Raw genomic sequence first — 20094 nt, forward strand, 5'->3', positions numbered from 1 at the left:
AGAGGCCTGGACCTCAGGAAACCCACGAATACGCTCCCCCTCCAGCAGCTGGCCAAACCATTTCAGCCCACCTCGCTCCCATCTACAAAATACTCCACCCTCCCTACCCGGAACAAAATCCTCCGCATACCGAATAGGCACAAAATGGAGTCCCCGCATCTTACCCACCAGTTTTCTACACGCCCCCTTCCAGGTCCGAAGCGTCCATCGTATAAAAGGATTAGAGATAGAAGCAACATCCGTCTCCCGCAAACCCACCCACGGTAGGTAAGACATATCCGGTATGCCCCTAGGATCCCCCAATAGGCCCAGTTCCACCTGAACCCACAATTTAGCTGGGTTCGCATGCCAGTCCACAACCGCCCTAAGCTGCGCCGCCCTATAGTATAGTTCCAAATTGGGTAAACCCAGTCCCCCCTCCTCCTTAAATTTGAACATGGCATATCTCGCAACCCGAGGGCGCCTGCCCCTCCATATAAAATGCAAAAGCGTCCTATGCCAGCGAATAAAATAGGCTGTAGGAACTTCAACCGGAAGCACTTGAAAGAGGTAAAGAAATCTGGGTAGGACCATCATACGTACCACCTCCATTCTGCCCATCCAGGAAAGGTACAGAGGGTCCCATCTATCAAGATCCCGTCGTATTGTCTCTCCCAAAGGGAGATAATTAAGGCGGAACAGGGTATCCCACTCCACCCCAAGCCATATCCCCAGGTATTTAATAGGGCCCGTCACCCACCGGAAGGGTACCCCCTTTTGCAGTTCCAGGGCCTCCGCCGCTGGTACCGAAATATTCAAGATCTCCGTCTTTGACAAATTAGCTTTAAAGCCTGAAATCCGCCCATAATCTCGCATCAAATCCCGCAAAGCCAAAAGCGACCTCTCCGACCCCTCCACTATGGCCAAAATATCATCCGCGAAAAGGGACAGTTTATGTTCCTCCCCCTGCACCCGCACCCCCTTCACAAGCCTAGACAGTCGGATACTTTGAGCCAAAGGCTCGATCACCAAAGCAAACAACAGAGGAGAAAGCGGGCACCCCTGCCTCGTCCCTCGATGCAATTCAAAGGGCTTGGAATAGACCCCATTAACTTTGACACAAGCCATCAGGTTGTGGTAAAGCGTAAGAATCCAAGAAATAAAACGCGACCCGAATCCCATCTGGCGTAGAACCGCCTCCATAAACGCCCAATCCACCCGATCGAACGCCTTTTCGGCATCCACCGCCACCGCCACCCACGGAGACCCTGATCTACGAGCCGCCCACACCAAGTTCAACACCCGCCTAATGCCATCAGCCGCCTGCCGCCCCCCAATGAACCCCACCTGATCCGGGTGGATCAGGTCCGGCATATGAGTCGCCATCCTATCAGCCAGAATACGGGCCAGGATTTTGGTATCTATTCCTAATAGAGAGATAGGTCTATAGCTGCCACACAAAGACACATCTTTCCCTGGCTTAGGAAGTATCGTAATCCCTGCCAAGCGCATATAGAAAGGCAAACGCTCTCCCTCTTTCAGAGAATTAAATAATCTAGTTAGCAAGGGTGCAACCAATGGAGAAAGTTTCTTATAGAACAGCCCTGTGAACCCGTCTAGTCCGGGAGACTTTCCCGGCTTCAAATGTCTAATAACATGTAACACCTCCTCCACCGTGATATCCCCCTCCAGCCCCAGTGCATCCGAGCTAGATAGGGTAGGCAACCCCAAATCCCTCAAATATGCTTGGCTCTCCACCTCCGAGCCCTTAAGCTCTGCGGTATAGAGCTCCTGGTAAAACTCCCGAAACCGCCGCTGAATGCCTACCTCGTCAGTAATTACCGTGCCATCGCGCTCCTTAATAGCCAGAATATTACTCCTAGACTGCTTCAATTTGACCCTTTGAGCCAAAAGTTTGCTAGCCCGATTTCCTGATTCAAAATATTTAAGCCTCAACTTCTCAAGATTAAACTTAATCACCTCATCTTCCAACTTCCCAAGGGCCATTCGGGTTTCCTGAAGCCGGAGCCTCAACTGCGGACCCCCCTGTCCCCTCTTATGTTGATCCACCAATGTGCGGAGCGTCTCCCGGAGCTGCAATTCCTCCTGCTGCCGGGACTTTTTCTTATAGGCAGCTATAGATATCAATTCCCCCCTTAACACCCCTTTTAAACTTTCCCATATCGTCATGGGGGAGAACAGATCCACATTGTTAAACTCTAAGAAATCATAAATCCCCGTTTCCAATTTTTGCACTATTTTCGGATCTCCCAGCAGGGCATCGTTCAATCTCCAATACGTATCTCCCCCCCGAGGTCCTCCCCATTTCAGATCCACCCATAGCGGGGCATGGTCTGACCATCCAATGGTATCAATCTTGGTATCCAGCACTCTACCCCCCCACCCTTTATCCACACATACCAGATCAATGCGAGTGTATACCTCATGCACAGGGGAGTAGAACGTGTAGTCCCGACCCATCCAATGTTGAACCCGCCACCCATCCTCCACATTAAGGACTTCCAGAAATCTCTCCAGACATTTTCTATCCTTCTTAAGTCTATCACCCCCCTTGCCCGTGGAATCCCACTCTGGGTTAAGAACCAAATTAAAATCCCCCCCCACCACCACAGGCCCCACCTTAACCGACAAGATTTTAGATAGGAGGAGGTCAAAAAAGTGACCCTGTTGAGAGTTAGGTGCATACAAATTAACCAACGTTACCCGAGTTCCATCAACAGTACCAGTCCAGATAAGCCACCTCCCACCTTCATCCCTCCATTCCCTGTCTGGGACCACCTTCAACTTATGGGAGAACAAGATCCCCACCCCCGCCTTTTTCCGCTCCACCCTATTGGAAGCCCAAACCCTCACGGGATACTCCCGAAACTGTACCAGCTTTTCCCCAGCTTTTACAAAATGAGTTTCTTGAACAAAACAGATATCAAAACGTAGGCGCTTAACTTCTTTCAACAACAATTGCCTTTTACGTGGCATGTTAAGCCCCTTAACATTCAAACTGCCCAATCTAAGCACATTATCCCCCCCATCCCCCACTAAAGACAGCACACCCATCACCCCTGCACCTCCCCCCACCTTCTCTCTTCGTAACCCAGTCCCCCCCCCTCCCAGTCCCACCCTCCCTCCATCCTCCCCCCTCCTCCCCAACTCTCCCCACCCCCCCTCCCCACCAAACCCACACTCCCATTCTCCCCACTCCCTCCAAGACTTCAAGTGACTTCACCCCCCCCCCATGTCACCTTTGTGATACCTCCCGTCCCCACATCCACACCTCATATTCGCCATGTCCCCCCCCCAAGCACTCCCCAGACCATCACCCATACATGCCCAGTCACACTCCCAAAGTCACCACTAGATCAGCAGCAAAGTCCAGGACCCAGTAACGGTTAAGCACAACCGCCCTCAGCCAGCCGCTCAGGTGTCCGGGGCCGCAGCTGCCCTCTGCTCGTCTGCTTCTCCCTCCTGTCGGGCGCTCTGCCGTCCTCTCCGTCTCTGGGGCACCGCTTTCCACTGATACCGCTCCAACTTCTGCGCCGCCACTCTGCTCAACACAGAATCTCCCGTTTTCACCAGGCCCTCCTTCAGAAGCAACGCCTGCAGCTCCGCCACGGTCGTCACCCGCTTATGCACTCCATTGAAAGTAACCAGTAGACCAAACGGGAACAGCCATCTATATCTCAAGTTATTCTGCTTTAACACCTCCAGCAACGGGTGAAACTCCCTCCTCTTCTGCAAAGTGATACTCGAGAGATCCTGAAATATCTCCACTTTCAAATTCTTCCAAGAGATAACGCCCAAATCTCTAGCTTTCTTCACCAGACGATCCTTATCGGGGAAGTGGTGGATGCAAGCAATAATATCTCTCGGGTAATCCCCAGTCTTCGGACCCAGGGTTCGGTGCGCTCTATCCACTCTCAGGTCCCCGGTATTGTTGTCAGGGGTCCCACCATCCGCCAGCAGGAACCGGCTGAGCTCCTGCACCACAGCCGCAGCGTCCCCATATTCAGCTGTTTCTGGAACTCCCCGGATCCGGACATTATTCCTTCGGGACCTATTTTCCAGGTCCTCCACTTGGGCACAGCAGTCTAGAAGATCTTTTTGGACTGCCTTCACCTGAGTCGTGAGTCCCTGAACCGTCTCTTCTTGCTCCCCCAAGCGCTTTTCAGTTTCCTCCACTCTGCCCAGCAAGTCTGCAAAGTCCTGCCTTATCTCCTTTACGGCCTCTTTAATTTTGCCTTTTACAGCCGCCACCTCCTCTTTAATTTCAGTGGCCCACAGTTTCAGGTCGGCTTTTGTAACAGCCGCCGCCGACCCTGCACGCCGTAGCCTCGGGGAAGCACCGCGCTCTGATTCCTCTTCCGACGCGCTGTCTCCCGACTCGCGCGCGGACATGCCCGAGGTCCCGCGCACGTGGCGGAGGCCTCCCTGCTCACCTCCACGCTCCGTCGATCTGCCGGGCTCCACTCGCTTTTTGGTCGGCATCTCGTAAGTGCCCCGGGCTTCCCCCACACTCGTCCGACCTCGGGCGCTCTGAAATCAGCGTCCCGCAACGGGAAAGTTTTGCACTGAAGAGGGGAGAGTCAGAGCAAAGTCCCTAACCCTCCATCTTGGATCGTAACGTCACCGGAAGTCTTAAGCCCTCTTTCTTACTGTCAAACCATTGCTGGTGTATAGAGATTAACTGTCAGTGCAGAGGAAAGCAGAAGACTCACTTCTCTGTCTAAGGGCTACTTTCTCAAAAATTTATGTTAAAACCCGATGGACAGCTGTCGCAGCCGCTATTGTAGCAATTTTTTAAAAAACGAGTCATTCTCAAAAAAACACTCATGCAAATGAGGTTGGCAGAGAATAGTGAAGGTTCACTAAATTTGCACGTGCCCATCGCTGGTGATAGCGATGACCACATGTGCATAATAAACACCCCAAAAAACAAAACATCAAATTGAGCTGCCAAAGTCAAGCACACCCTCCCTCCCTGCCACCACCCTTGCAATAGAAGAGATGCCCACTCCCTCCCCTCGCTGCGGTGGGGGGGGGGGGGTACCAGTTTCAGGTCAGTGATTGTGTGCCATGGCAGGAGAGAGTGGGCATATCTCCTGCTGATCTTCAATTTTTAAAAAAATTATTTTAATTTGCATGGGGGGGTGGAGGTCTGAGCTGTCAAACCTTACTTTCCTGTCAGTGCTTGAGCCAATCAACGCTCAGGCACTGATCAGAAAGTAAGGTAATGACAGCTCAGACCTCCTATTGCTATCACCTTGGGAGGGGCCTGAGGCACCTGAGCCAATCAGTGCCTTAGGCTCCTCCCTGTGCATCACATAATGCACCGGGGCGGGGCCTAAGACCCAGCCAGACGCGTCGCTGGAGTTGGAGGAGCAGGAGGGACTGAGCACTTATGGACTGAGTACTGGGGTGCTGGGCTGGGCCAGGGGTGAGAGGCCTACGGAGCAGGAGGGACTGAGCATCCCTCCTGCTCCCTACTTTTTGGTGCCGGGGTGGGCTGTGCCGGTTAGGGGTGAGGGGGGTGAGGGCGAGGGCCATGCTGGTCATGGGGAGGGAGGGCGAGGCCTGTGCCGGTCTGGGGGGGAGGGGTGGTGAGTGCCATTCTGGTTGGGGGGTGACGGTTGGTGGCAGGAGGGAGAGTTGGCATCTATCCTGCCATATTCGCATGGGATGGGGGAATGATGGGGGGTGGGGCAGCATCGGGAATGTGGCTTTTTTTTTTTTTTTTTTAAATGCCGATGGCAGGAGGGAGTTGGCATCCCTCCTGCTTTTTTCTTTGGGGGGGGGGGGAAGACACATTTTTTAACAGGCTTGCCTGTCTTTTATTAATTTTTTTTAATGGAGCAGATATTTTGCATTATGTAACATACGCAAAATATCTATGCCATGGAAAAAAAATGAATAAAAAAGAAAGGCAGGCCTGTCAAAAAAAATCTGCAGACCTGTCGGTAACTCAGTTACCGATAGGTCTACAACATTCGGGTTTGCCAATAGTAAAACCCGATTCAAAATAGCCAAGCAATTGTTAGTGAATCAATCGCTTGGCTATTTTGCATGGGATTTTACTGGTTTGTATGGGAGGATCGGATTACTGCAGGTGTTAGTGAATGGGGTTGGAGAGAAATCTGGTCGTAAAGGGCTCGCAAACCAATCGGTACATGATCGGTTTGCTTTGTGAATCTAGCCCTTAGGCCTGTATGATCCCATCCCGCATGGGTTCCATTACCAACTGCTGGAACAGTTCTCCTTGTAGAGCATACAGGATCTCCCTACTTATTTATTTATTTAATTCATTAATTTTGTATCTCATTTTCCCCAAAGAGCTCAGAATGGGTTACAGGTAAACATATATAATATACAGTTAAGAAGTTACAATTTGGCATATTTACAGTCCAAGTCTGTGATACAAGGTTGTATCCTAATTTCATACATACTAGCGGATCTAATACCAATGAACATAATATAGAGTTTACAGGTTACAGTTTGCTATAGTTATCCTTAGAGTACAAGTTTTTTTTTTAAACATAAGCCTTTATCCTAGCTTGGCACACTCTAGGGATACCCCAATCAACATCCAGCATGTTAAAATCACCTATTAGTAAAACTTCCCCTTTTTGTAGATATATTCTGAATGTCTACTATTAAATCTCTGTCCACTTCTTCCATCTGTGAAGGAGGCCTGTATATCACACCAGTGTAAATATATTTATCATTCAATCTTTCCAAATTGATCCACAGTGCCTCTTCCTTGCCCTGTAGATCCTGCAATTGTGTGGCTTTAATATGATCTTTAACATATAACATATAACTCCGCTATATGTCAAAGAGGGAATTGAGTCTACCGGAGAGAACACGAAGAATAAGTTAGAGTCTCTATGGGTCAAAATCCTGGGAACAAATGGAATGGAAATGAAGATCAGCATCTACTACCGACCCCCAGGGCAGTCTGAAGAAATTGATGGAGAAATGATGGACAAGATTAAACGCAACTGCAAGGGAGGCAACGCAGTTATCATGGGTGACTTCAATTATCCGGGGATAAACTGGAACCTAGGCACCTCTGACTGCGGTAGGGAGACCAAGTTCCTGGATGCTGTAGGCGATTGCTTCCTGGAACAACTTGGCAAAGAAAATACGAGAGGAAACGCAATTCTGGACATAATTCTAAATGGACTATGAGGACTGGCGCAAGGTGTAGAAGTAGAGGGGACGCTGGGAACCAGTGACCACAATATGATCCGCTTCACCTTGGACACATGGGCGAAACATCGATCCAGAATGATGGGCATGGTGCTGAACTTCCGAAAAGGGAATTACGAAGGGATGAGATTCATGGTGGGGAAGAAGATTAAGAAGAGGATAAGCACTGTAAAGACTCTAGAACACGTATGGTCCCTTTTTGGAAAAGGTCTAAAATAGACGAAAACTGGAAAAAGCACAAACAGCATCAAAGCAGATTCCATAAGGTGGTAAGAGGGGCCAAAAGAGACTACGAGGAAAAAATAGCCAAGGAGGCAAAAAACTTCAAGTCATTCTTTCGATATATTAAGGGGAAACAATCCACAAAGGAAGGATTCTGAAAGACTGGAAGGATTCCGGAATCATGAAGGATTCTGGAAGACTGGAAGGTGGCAAATGTTACGCCGATCTTCAAGAAAGGTTCGAGGGGTGATCTGGGAAACTACAGATCGGTGAGTTTGACCTCGGTACTGGGAAAGATGGTAGAAGCGCTGATAAAGGACTGCATCATTGAGCACCTTAACGGACACAATCTGATGAGGCTTCAGCAAAGGAAGATCTTGCTTGACAAACTTGCTGCACTTCATCGAGGGAGTAAACAGGCAGATAGACAAAGGCGACCCAGTCAACACTGTATATCTGGATTTTCAGAAGGTGTTCAACAAGGTTCCGCATGAAAGACTACTTAGAAAAATTGCAAGCCATGGAATTGAGGGTGAAATACTCACGTGGATTAAAAAATGGCTGGTGGATAGGAAACAGAGAGTGGTGGGTAAATGGACAATACTCGGACTGGAAAAGCCACAGGAGTGCCACAGGGTTCGGTGCTTGGACCTGTGCTGTTCAACATATTTATAAACAATCTGGAAATTGGTACGACGAGTGAGATGATTAAATTTGCAGATGATACAAAGTTATTCAGAGTAGTGAAGATGCAGAAGGATTGCGAAAATCTGCAAAGTGACATAAACATGCTCGAGAAATGGGCTGCAACATGGCAAATGAGGTTCAATGTGGATATGTGTAAGGTGATGCATGTCGGTAACAAAAATCTTATACACAAATACAGGATGTCCGGGGCGGTACTTTAAGAGTCCCCCAGGAAAGAGACTTGGGAGTGCAGGTCAACAAGTTGATGAAGCCGCCGTGCAATATGCGGTGGTGGTGAAAAGGGTGAACAGAATGCTAGGAATGATTAAGAACGGGATCACGAATAGATCGGAGAAGGTTATCATGCCACTGTACCGGCCATGGTATGCCCATGGTACATCCTCACCTGGAATACTGCATCCAGCACTGGTCGCCATACATGAGGAAGGACACGGTACTACTTGAAAGGGTCCAGAGAAGAGCGACTAAAATGGTTAAAGGGCTGGAGGAGTTGCCGTACAACAAGAGATTAGAGAAACTGGGCCTCTTCTCCGTTGAAAAGAGGAGACTGAGAGAGAACATGATTGAAACATTCAAGATACTGAAGGGAATAGACTTAATAGATAAAGACAGGTTGTTCACCCTCTCCAAGGTAGGGAGAATGAGAGGGCATTCTCTAAAGTTAAAAGGGGATGGATTCCGAACAAATGTAAAGAAATTCTTGTTCATCCAGAGAGTGGTGGAAAACTGGAACGCTCTTTCGAAGGCTGTTATAGGGGAAAACTCCCTCCAGGGATTCAAGACAAAGTTAGACAAGTTCCTGCTGAACCGGATCGTATGCAGGTAGGGCTGGTCTCAGTTAGGGCACTGGTCTTTGACCTAGGGGCCACCGTGGGAGCAGACTGCTGGATATGATGGACCACTAGTCTGACCCAGCAGCGGCAATTCATATGTTCTTATGTTCTCCTTTTCTTCCTACCCTGTCTTTCCTGGACAGATTATAGCCCAGTATAACTATACCCCAGTCATGGTATACTGCTTTCCAGAGATTGACCTCTTTTCCCATCCATGTAGAGGCATTTATTGATTTACTTACCTGAGAGCTTATACTCACCCGGTGCTTTTGATCACCCTGTCTCATCACTTCTAGTTTAAAGTCCTCTTCAGTAGATTAGCCAGCCTGCCACCGAAGACACTTCTTCCCTTCTTTGATAGATAGATACATCCCTGCTCAGCAGCCCTTGGAAATTCAATCTCATAGTCCAGGAAGCCAAAACGCTCTTAATGACACCATCCACGAAGCCACATATTCATCTCCAGGATGCGTGTTTCTCTGACCTGGCCCTTACCCTCAACAGGAAGGATGGACAAGAATGACACCTGTATACCTCACTGCTTCACCTTCTCTCCCAGAGCCACAAAGTCACTTTGATACATTTGCAAGGATACCTGGCAATATCATTAGTGCCAACATGGATGAGCAGCATCAGATAATAGTCATCAGGCTTGATGAGTCTTGGCAATCTTTCTGTAACATTTTGGCACCAGGCAGACAACATTTTGGCACCAGGCAGACAACATACCTCCCAGGACATCATGTCTGGTCTGCAGATGGATGCTTCTGTACCCCTCAGAAGGGAATTGTCAACCACTACTACCTTACGCCTCCTAGTGGTCATGAATCCATCAATTTTTGGAATTTCAAGCTTTGGTCCTTCTCCCTGGGATGCTCTCATCTCCTCCATTTCCAGGGCAGCATACTGGTTATTCAGTTCAAGGGCGGGTGGTGTCGCTACCAGTTTTGCAGGGTTCCATAATCTGAGTCCAGCTGTCGTCCCTCAGCACAACCTCTTCTTCCCTACTGCTGGAAATCTTTGATGCCTAATGAACCATTTCATCGATGCAATGCAGTGAAATCACATGCATGCATGCATGCGTACGTGTGATGCCATCATGTCACACCTATGCATGCTTGGAGGCCCTCCAAATGTAGCTCTGAGCTCGAGAAGAAAAGGTTTGGGAGGCGTGACTTGGGTGGAACAGGGCAGGGCTGAGCAGAACAGGGTGGGGCTGGGGACAGGGCTATATATCTGGATTTTACTCTTGTAAAATCTGTTAACCATAAGTAAGGGCTAGTAGCTTACCTCCGTAGCAGCCACAGAGAAAGAGTATATACGGTAAACATATTCTAACTTTTTCAAATGCCTATTACTGAAACAGCCACTGCAAGGGTACTCGGCACCCTAGACAAACCTTCAATCTTGCACCTCAGCCTCCTATTAACTTTTAGATCTCTATTTCTACCTTCTTCAGTTTTTGTAATTAATCTCAGCTACCTGTGGGACTGTGCCAGCATAAGAATTTGGTATAATTCAAGCATTTGTTGACAAGGCATCTACTATTATTACTATTTATTATTTCTATAGCTTGTTACCATCATTTTGATACCGTTGTTAAGAAGAAATAAAGAGTTAAAACAAATATTCTTTTTTCGTCAGAACTGAGTAGCAGTGAAAACAATGAGTAAACCATGATTTAAATCAAGTCTTTCTGACTAGTGATTTATAATTGAAACACTTAAGTTAGTTGCCTGCTGGTGTCTAACTTCTGGCAACTTTGTGAGAATCCAGCCCAAAGGGCCTTTAAGCTCCAGGTAATTCTACTTTAATGTTGGACCCATCAAAGGCTGTTCTTTGGCATCTCTCCCTGCGTCAGGGGTCAGAAAGCCTTGTAGTTCAGTATAAACTGGCAGAAAAGAAACACACATGCTTTTTTGTGAAATTGAGTGTATAAGGGAAACCTGCCCCCCCATGCATGTGGAAAGCCGAACATGTGCAGGAGGTGGGCCTCTCCCATGTATGCTCAGTTTTGCAAAAACCAAGCAAGCGCCATAGTGGAAGCCTTGCATGGTGGTGGTGGTACAAGAAAAGCACCAGGCTTCAACTAGAGGAGGACTTTTGCTGGCGAGGCTTGGGGCCCCTGTCATCTTAATTATGTGGTGTCATGATGCCCATCTCCCCACTTTGTGATCAGTCCCCCCCCAAAAAAATCTGAGATCTGGCCACACTCCTGCTCCATCCTTATAAAAGCAGTGCTGGAACTTTGAAAATGTTCCCCCAGTCATAGATTCTCACACATACACACTCAGTCATACATTAGAAATACTTTTTAAAAATTACTGTTCATTTTCTCCATGCACATTAACATTCCATACCTGCCAGCCCCATGTTGCATACATATCCCCATTAAAGTTAATTTTTGAAAAAATACTGCCCCACGTAATCAGGGATGCTAAGATAGAAATCCAGGCCCTTTTACTAAACCGCAGAAGAGTTTCTTACCACAGGCCAGTGAGGTAAATGCTCCAAAGCTCATTCAATTCCTATGAACGTCAGAACATTTACCTCACCGGCCCGCATTAAGAAGCTCTTCTGCAGTTTAGTAAAACCTAAGGTTACCATATGGCTCCAGAAAAAGGAGGATGGATTGAGAAATCCAGGTTTTAATTCCATTGAAAGCAATCCATCCTCCTTTTTCTGGAGCCATATGGTAAACTTAGTAAAACCCAGCAACAGTCCTCCTAAACCAGTGGTCTTCACTAATTTCTAAGCGTGGGCCATTGTGGGTCCAAAAGGGCTGAAGAGCCAACAAATATCTTTCAACTTGGGGCCATGATAGCAATAACACTTCACAATATTAATTCCTACTAGAACACCTGGCCTTGGTCACACATGCAGAACATAGGTAAACCTTATATAAATACAGGACCACAAACTAAAAGTACTAATATACACAAATGAAACCCTAAGATGCCAGACCCTGCCTGCAGTACAACACCAGAGAAATAGAAAGAAATGCATTTCTTCCTGAACAGTGCAAAATATTGATAGCAGATGTAAATTCTCAAAAATGACATATTTCAATCACTAAATTGAAAATAAAACCGTTTCCTACCTTTGTTGCCTTACAATTTTATTTTTTCTAATCATCTTTTCCCAGTCTCTGTTTGCATTTCCTTTTGTCTGTGTTCTTAACTCTGTTCCAAGGGCCTTCTTATCCATTTGCTGTTTTTCTCTCCTTCACTTTCTGCCCTACATCCTTCTTTCACTCCAAAACCTACCAGGAATTTATATTATATTATCCCTACAAATATATACTCCACTATAACTCTTTGGCATTAACTTTTAACATTCAACTTTCTTCTATTTTTGTGCTTCCTTCTCAAATCTATCTACCTTTCCATGTCTCCCCTTACCTTCCTATCTATCTGTATGCATCCTCTCCTCCCTCTCTCTCTCTCTTCCCTTCCCCTTCAAACATGTGTGCCATCTCCTCCCTTTTTCTTCTCCCCTATTCCCATCTATCCATAAACAGCATTTCTTCCATCTCTCTTCACTTTCCCACCCCTTCTATCCCTGTGTACCATATCCTCCCTCTCTCCCCTTCTCCTCCATCCCTGTGTACCATTTACTCCCTCTCTTTCACTCTCCCATGATCTTACTCTTCTCCCTTCCTATGGTATAGGATCTCTCTCCTCTTCTTCCCATAGTCTGGCATCTCTTTGCCCCCTTTCCCTTCCCTCATCCCCCCTTTGTGGTCTGGAATCTCTCTTGTCTTTCTCTTCCCCCTCCCCCTACCTTAGTCTGGAATCTCCCTCCTCCTTCCCTTCCTTTCCTTTGTCTAGCATCTCTCCCCCTCTCCCATCCAGTGGTCTGACATCTTTCTCCTTTCCTTCCCCCTTTTCTGTGGTCTGGTATGTCTCTTCCCTCCTTCCCTTTCATCTCCTTCCCTGGCATTTCTCTTTCCTTTCCTTTCCTCCCCCTCCCATAGTCTGGCATCTCTATCTGCTCCTTCCCTTTCTTCCCCTGGAGGTCTTTCCCTTTATTCCCCATCACCACAGTCCAACATCTCTCTAGTACCCTCCCCGTATTTTGCTCCCCTCCATCCCCTTGTCTTGCACTTCTTTCTCCTTCTGTCCCCCCTCCTGTGCTCTGGCATCTCTATCTTCCCCTTCTCTTTCTTTTCTTCCCCTGGAAGTCTGACATCTTTCTCTCCCTTTCCTCCCAATCTCTGTGATCCAGCATCACTCTATTACCCTCCTCATTCAATTCCACCCCCTTCCCTATGCACAGGATTGCTCACCATTCTCATTCCCAGTAGTGCTGCTCTTATTCTTTCGACCACAACAGTGTGAGTAAAGTAAACACGTTTCCTTTGGCGCCCTGAAAGCTTTTTCTCTACTAGTGCTTTCCACCTATGCAGGGACAGGAAGCAGTAGCAGAGAGAAAGTTTCCAGGCCACTGAAGGCAGCGTGTTTACTTTACTCATGCTGCAGGCACCCTGAAGAGTAACTGCTGGGAACAAGAATGGTGAGCAAGAATTGGATCTCACCCAGGGAGGGGGACTCTGGATAGGTGCAAAGGCCACCCAGAAGTTCTCCTCAGGCTCACCATTGGCTCGTGGGCCTTCTGTTGAAGACCACTGTCCTAATCCAACTCAGATCTGGTCAGCTGGTGAACCTTGTCAAAAGACAAATCTCCTGCACAAGTCCAGTCCTTAAATTTCCTCTGGAGTGAGGTCATAAACTGAGACCACCTTCCAGGAAGATCAAGAGTTGGTTGGGCTTCTCAGTGGGGTTTCATAGGCTTCTGGAAACTGCTGGAACATATGTTCTGAGCCCTAGCCATTTGCAGAGGTGCCTGCCTGTCTGCACGTAGTCTGTGGTTCCCATTGAGACCCAGGTGCAGGAACTTTTTTCAAATCCCCTGGGTCACAAGTTCACAAACTAGATGTTATCCATTATCACTTAGGACCAAACTAGTTTTAACTTGTTTAACATCTAAATATTTCAGCTATCGATGCCCAAAATGGCTAGTCATTTTCTTTTCTGTGGTTTGTAGCAGCCTTCGATAATCATATGTAAATGGGTTAAACAAGCTCATCAATATTAAAATGAGCACTTCGATCAATGCCCAGATGATGCACAAAATTAAGCGCCGGTTTTTAACGCTCCAAAATCTTTGATAGATCTGGAAGTGCCCGTAGTGTTAAAAAGCACTGAACAGCAGCTTTTTTTTTTTTTTTTTAATGTGCACAGATATTGGCTTAGGCCCCACCCAGTGCATCCCAGGATGCACTGGAAAGGGAAAGACCCACCATTTTGAAGAGGCGGTCCTGCCAGCAGGAGGGAATGGGCATCCCACCTGCCGGTCTTCATTTAGGTAGGGGGTTTGGGCAATGGTGGCTGGGGCAGGAGGGAGTGGGCATCCCTCATGCCGATCTTGAAAAAAATGCAAGGGGGCTTGGGGGGCAGCTTCGGGGGGGGGAAGGTGCTCTGCAGGAAGGATATTTTTTTTTAAATGGTTGGGGCTGTCATTGCCTTACTTTCCTGTCGATGCCTGAGCCAATCAGCGTTCAGGTACTGACAGGACAGTAAGACTACGACAGCTCAGACCCTGTCAGTAAAGTTTGCATGGGAAACAATGCATTTCCTTGCTGTGCATTACATGGAGTGCTAATTCGAATACTAATATAAATAAATAAATAGATAAATAATGAATTCCTAGTACTGCATTAGCAAAGGATTCTTGGTGGTTGCTACCAACGATCAGTAACAGCTACAGAGAACCCTTTTGTGCATCGGCAGGAGAGTTTCCTTGCAAGTAAGACTGATTAAAACCAGTCTTACTTGCAAGGAAACCTTTTGTGCATCGGGCCTAAGCTCGCAGCTCTGGGAACTAGATGCACCCCTAACACCTCACATTAGTGCATACTATTTGTCAAGGCTATACTCTCCCCCCCCCCTCGGAAATGAACAAAAACTCCTTCATTATTTAACTGTAACAATCAGTACCAGATGAACAGAAAAAAATAGGCTGAACTCTCAATTTTAAATGACATGTGTGGCCAGCCCATGGCACAGCATGTGGAGATCAGTAGATGACACACATAATTTAATCACACACCTCCTGTCTCCCTAAAGTAGGAGAGATCCCTCTTTAACACATCCCAAGGATGTTACTGTTCTTACCTGTGGCCGCAGGTTGCAGACCGTGTACTTTCTGTGGTGGTGCACTCACCACAAAAAGAAAATTCCCAGTGCAGCTGAACTAAGTTTCAAGCGCAAAACTCACAAAAATCGGGTCAGATTAGAAAACCCAACAATTTTACCTTTTATTGAACACACAACTGTAAAACAGAAACATGTATTTTTCTACCTTCTTTCCCCAGAATCTATGAATAATTGTATCAATCCAAACATGGTACTATCACATTTCAAACCAGGTACCACTTCAGAGAACATATAGAATACCATACCATTGTGTACCCTACTAAGGGAACACAATTCTAATAATGCTTTTAAAGTAACACATCAGAATAGCAATTAAGAGTCAAGGGACCATTAGCCCTTTAGGTAGTATACTGCTTTGGATCGGGCTTGCGGGTGCTGATCTTTCCATGAGCAACTCTGTAATGTAATAGTAATGTGGCTTTTTCTTGGGACTTACTAGGCGGACTGCATTTTTTAAATACAATTCTCTCCAAGTCCCACAATGGATTTCTGAACAGTTTCATGATCCCTTGTATATCCCTTGGACCCCAAGCTGATGGGCAGGTATCTACAAATTTTGGCCCTCACCCACATTTCTCGATTGAAATTTACCATGGTTATTACTGGGAGGGGCACATAAGGATAATTTAGCCCCAATACTTGGTGGACCAACTGCTTGATGTATTTATCTGACTGGGGTCATACTCCCTGACCAGGCTGTACCTATGGGTCCCGTAAATAAATCTGTGACATGCTTGTGTTTAGAATATGTTTACGTTTATTGTACATTTGATATCCTACTTAAAGCAAAAGGTCAAAGCGGTTTTACATATTTAAAAAAGAATAAAATATATATATACAGAAAAGAACACCAATAATAATAGGAGTGATAAAACAATCAATCATAAAATTGATACAATTAAAACATGCAATAAATATATAAAAACTAAGATTATACATAGTAGCGCCTGGTAGTCTATTCAGCCTTCCCTAGCATAGGAAATGCTTTCTGGAAAAAATAGGTTTTCAATAATGACTTAGGGCTCTTTTTACTAAGATGCACTAATGTTTTTAGCACACACACAAGATTAGCGTGCGCTAGTTGAAAAATTACCGCCTGCTTAAAAGGAGGCGGTAGTGGCTAGCACGCGTGCGCTAAAACTGCTAGTGCGGCTTTGTAAAAGGAGCCCTTAAACTTAACCCCCTCTTCTACGAAACTGTGCTAGCAGTTTCTAGCGTGGGGAGCCACGCTGAATGGCCCGCGCTGCTCCTGATGCTCATAGGAACGCAATGAGCGTCGGGAGCATCACGGGCCATTCAGCGTGGCTCTCTGTGCTAAAAACCGCTAGCGCAGTTTCGTAGAAGAGGGGGGTTAGGAAAAGATTGCTCAGCATGAATAGTAGGTGGAAGATCATTCCAAAATAAGGGGCAATGAAAAAATATGCGGAAGATTTAGTAGATTCATAATGAGCCATTTTTAGTGATAGAAGAACAAGCTTGTTGGAATCAAGGGACCTTAATGTGCGTGAGGAGGTATAGGGTACTGTTACATAGGCTAAGGAAGTTGGTTGTAATAAATGAAGGGCTATGAATGCTAAGCTTAAAATTTTGAATTGACATCTGTATTGTACAGGGAGCTAATGCAAATGTATCAACAGCGAGGTAACATGGTCGTATAATTTTGTCTTGCAAAGTATTCGTGCTGCAGAGTTCTGAAGTGTTTGAAGATGACGTTGATTAGATGACGATATCCCACAGTATATTGAATTGCAAAAAGCATGAATAAAGGTATGTTGGGCTTCAAAATCTAAAAAGAATTTATAAATCTAATTCTCCGTAACCAGTAAAAGCCTTTTTTTAATACATAAGAACAAAAGGATCGTCGCTGCTGGGTCAGACAGTTTTCCACCACTCTCTGGATACGCTTGTACGGAATCTATCCCCTTTTAACTTTAGAGAGTGCCCTCTCGTTCTCTCTACCTTAGAGAGGGTGAACAACCTGTCTCTTTCATTTTTTTTTTTCCCAATTCTTTATTCATTTTCATATCTCATAACAAGTATACAATAATCATTCAATATTCACACAATTCACTTGTATACTTCATATAATATTAAATCTTATATTATCCCCCCTCTCCCCTTCCCTTCCACACATATCAACATTTTATTTGAATCTCACACATTATACCCTCCCATTCCCATATCATATTATTCTTCTATAAAAAAAAAGTGTCTAATCATTCGACTATTCAATCAATGGCCCCCAAATTTTTTTAAACTTGTTATAATTTCCTTTTTGCATAGCAAGAATTCGTTCCATTTTATAAATATAACATATAGAATTCCACCAAAAAGTATAGTTAAGTCTTGTATAATCTTTCCAATTTCTAGTTATATTTTGAATGGCAACCCCTGTCATAATCATTAGTAATTTATTATTATTTGCTGAAATTTGACTCTTTGCTCTCATCATTGTTCCAAACAAAATTGTATCATATGACATAGCAACTGGATTTTCTAGAAAATAATTAATTTGAGACCAAATTGACTTCCAGAAGGCGTTAATACAAGGACAATAAAAAATTAGATGATCCAAAGTCCCTGCTTCTAGATTACAGTGCCAACATTTATTAGATCTAGAGCTATCAAACTTTTGTAAACGTACTGGGGTCAAAAGAGCTCTATGCAACAAAAAGAACCAAGTCTGTCTCATAGATGCCGACACTGTACATCTAATTCTCCAAGACCAAATTCGTGGCCATTGAGAAGCAGAAATTTGATGCTTAATCTCAATGCTCCAAATGTCTCTTAGACCCGTTTTTTGTTTTTTATTTGTAAAACCATATATCAATTTATACCACTTAGCGGCTTGGTGACCCAAGAAATGTCTCTTTCAACTAAGTCTATTCCCTTCATTATCTTGATTGTTTCGATCATGTCCCATCTCAGTCTCCTCTTTTCAAGGGAGAAGAGGCCCAGTTTCTCTAATCTCTCACTGTATGGCAGATCCTCCAGCCCTTTAACCATTTTAGTCGCTTTTCTCTGGACCCTTTCGAGTAGTACCGTGTCCTTCTTCATGTATGGTAACCAGTGCTGGACGCAGTATTCCAGGTGGGGGCGTACCATGGCTCATACAGCGGCATGATAACCTTCTCTGATCTGCTCGTGATCCCCTTCTTAATCATTCCTAGCATTCTGTTTACCCTTTTCACTGCCCTGACGGTTTCATCGACTTAGTGACCAGTACTCCCAGGTCTCTTTCCTGGGAGGTCTCTCCGAGTACCAAACCAGACATCCTGTATTCGTGAATAAGATTTTTGTTACCGTCATGCATCACCTTACACTTATCTTCATTAAACCTCATTTGCCATGTGGCGGCCCATTTTTCGAGCATGTTTATGTCATGTTGCAGGTCTTCACAATCCTTCTGCGTCTTCACCACTCTGAATAACTTCGTATCATCCACAAATTTAATCACTTCGCTTGTTGTACGAGTTTCCAGGTCATTTATAAATAGGTTGAAGAGCACGGGCCCAAGCACTGAACACTGCGGCACTCCATATGTGACACTTTTCCAGTCCAAATATTGTCCATTTACCCCCACTCTCTGTTTCTTATACATCAACCAGTTTTTAATCCACATGAGGATTTCACCCTCGATTCCATGGCTTGCAATTTTTTGAAGTAGTCATTCATGCGGGACCTTGTCAAACGCCTTCTGAAAATCCAGATATACAATGTCGACTGGCTCACCCTTGTCTATCTGCCTGTTTACTCCCTCAAAGAAATTCAGCAAATTCGTCAAGCAAGATCTTCCCTTGCTGAAGCCGTACTGGCTGGTCCTCATCAGCTCGTGTCTGTCAAGGTGATCAATGATGCGGTCCTTTATTAGCGCCTCTACCATCTTTCCCGATACAGAGGTCAGACTCACCGGTCTGTAGTTTTCTGGATCTCCCCTCAAACCTTTCTTGACATTCACCACTTTCCAGTTTTCCGGAATCCTTCCCGATTTGATCTGCCTCTTCTAGACCGACCATCATCCTGACAGTTTCCCATCCTTGTTTCCTGTCGGCTTCTGGTATGTTGCGTATATTCTCTTCGGTAAAGACAGGCGCAAAAAAATGTGTTCAGTTTATCAGCGATGGCTTTGTCCTCCTTTAGCACTCCCTTTATTCCATGGTCATCCAACGGCCCCACCACTTCCTTCTCTGGTCGTTTCCCCTTAACATATCGAAAGAACGACTTGAAGTTTTTCACCTCCTTGGGTATTTTTTCCTCGTAGTCTTTTATGGACCTTCTTACCGCCATGTGGCACCTGCTTTGATGTTGTTTGTTCTTTTTCCAGTTTTCATCCATTTTTGACCTTTTCCATTCCTTAAACGAGGTCTTCTTGTCTCTGATTGCTTCCTTCACTGCTATAGTGAGCCACGTTGGTTCCCTGTTCTTTTTCCTCTTGGATCCCTTGGTGAGAAATATGACAGTCAAAGGTCAATGCTGAGTCAAAGGTCAATGCTGAGTCAAAGATTACTCCCAAATAATGAAATGAGTTTACAATCTGCAAATCAATTCGAAAAAGGCAAATCTTAGCCTTTGGAAGAGATAATAGACCAGTAATCCAGCGAACAGTTGTTTTTGAGGGATTAAGAATCATCCAAATCAACAAAATAGATCTTGCTGTTCAAAGCATAAGCTATGAATTGGGAAGGAAAAGGATCCCAGAAACCTGCTTGGTAATATGGAACAAGCCTCAACCAATACTGACAAGGTTTAACGTTTCATTCATTGATCCTGAAAAACCTCCCCCTCCCTATTTTCTGAATTGTAATAAACTTTATTTATCTTCATTTTTTTAGAAACTTATACTTTTCTGTTTATAGTTTTCTAAAAAATTGCATATAAATTTTTCTTCATAAATTACTTAGCTTCAATGA

Source organism: Geotrypetes seraphini, chromosome 1 (genome assembly GCF_902459505.1).
Source record: "Geotrypetes seraphini chromosome 1, aGeoSer1.1, whole genome shotgun sequence".
Classification (NCBI taxonomy): domain Eukaryota; kingdom Metazoa; phylum Chordata; class Amphibia; order Gymnophiona; family Dermophiidae; genus Geotrypetes; species Geotrypetes seraphini.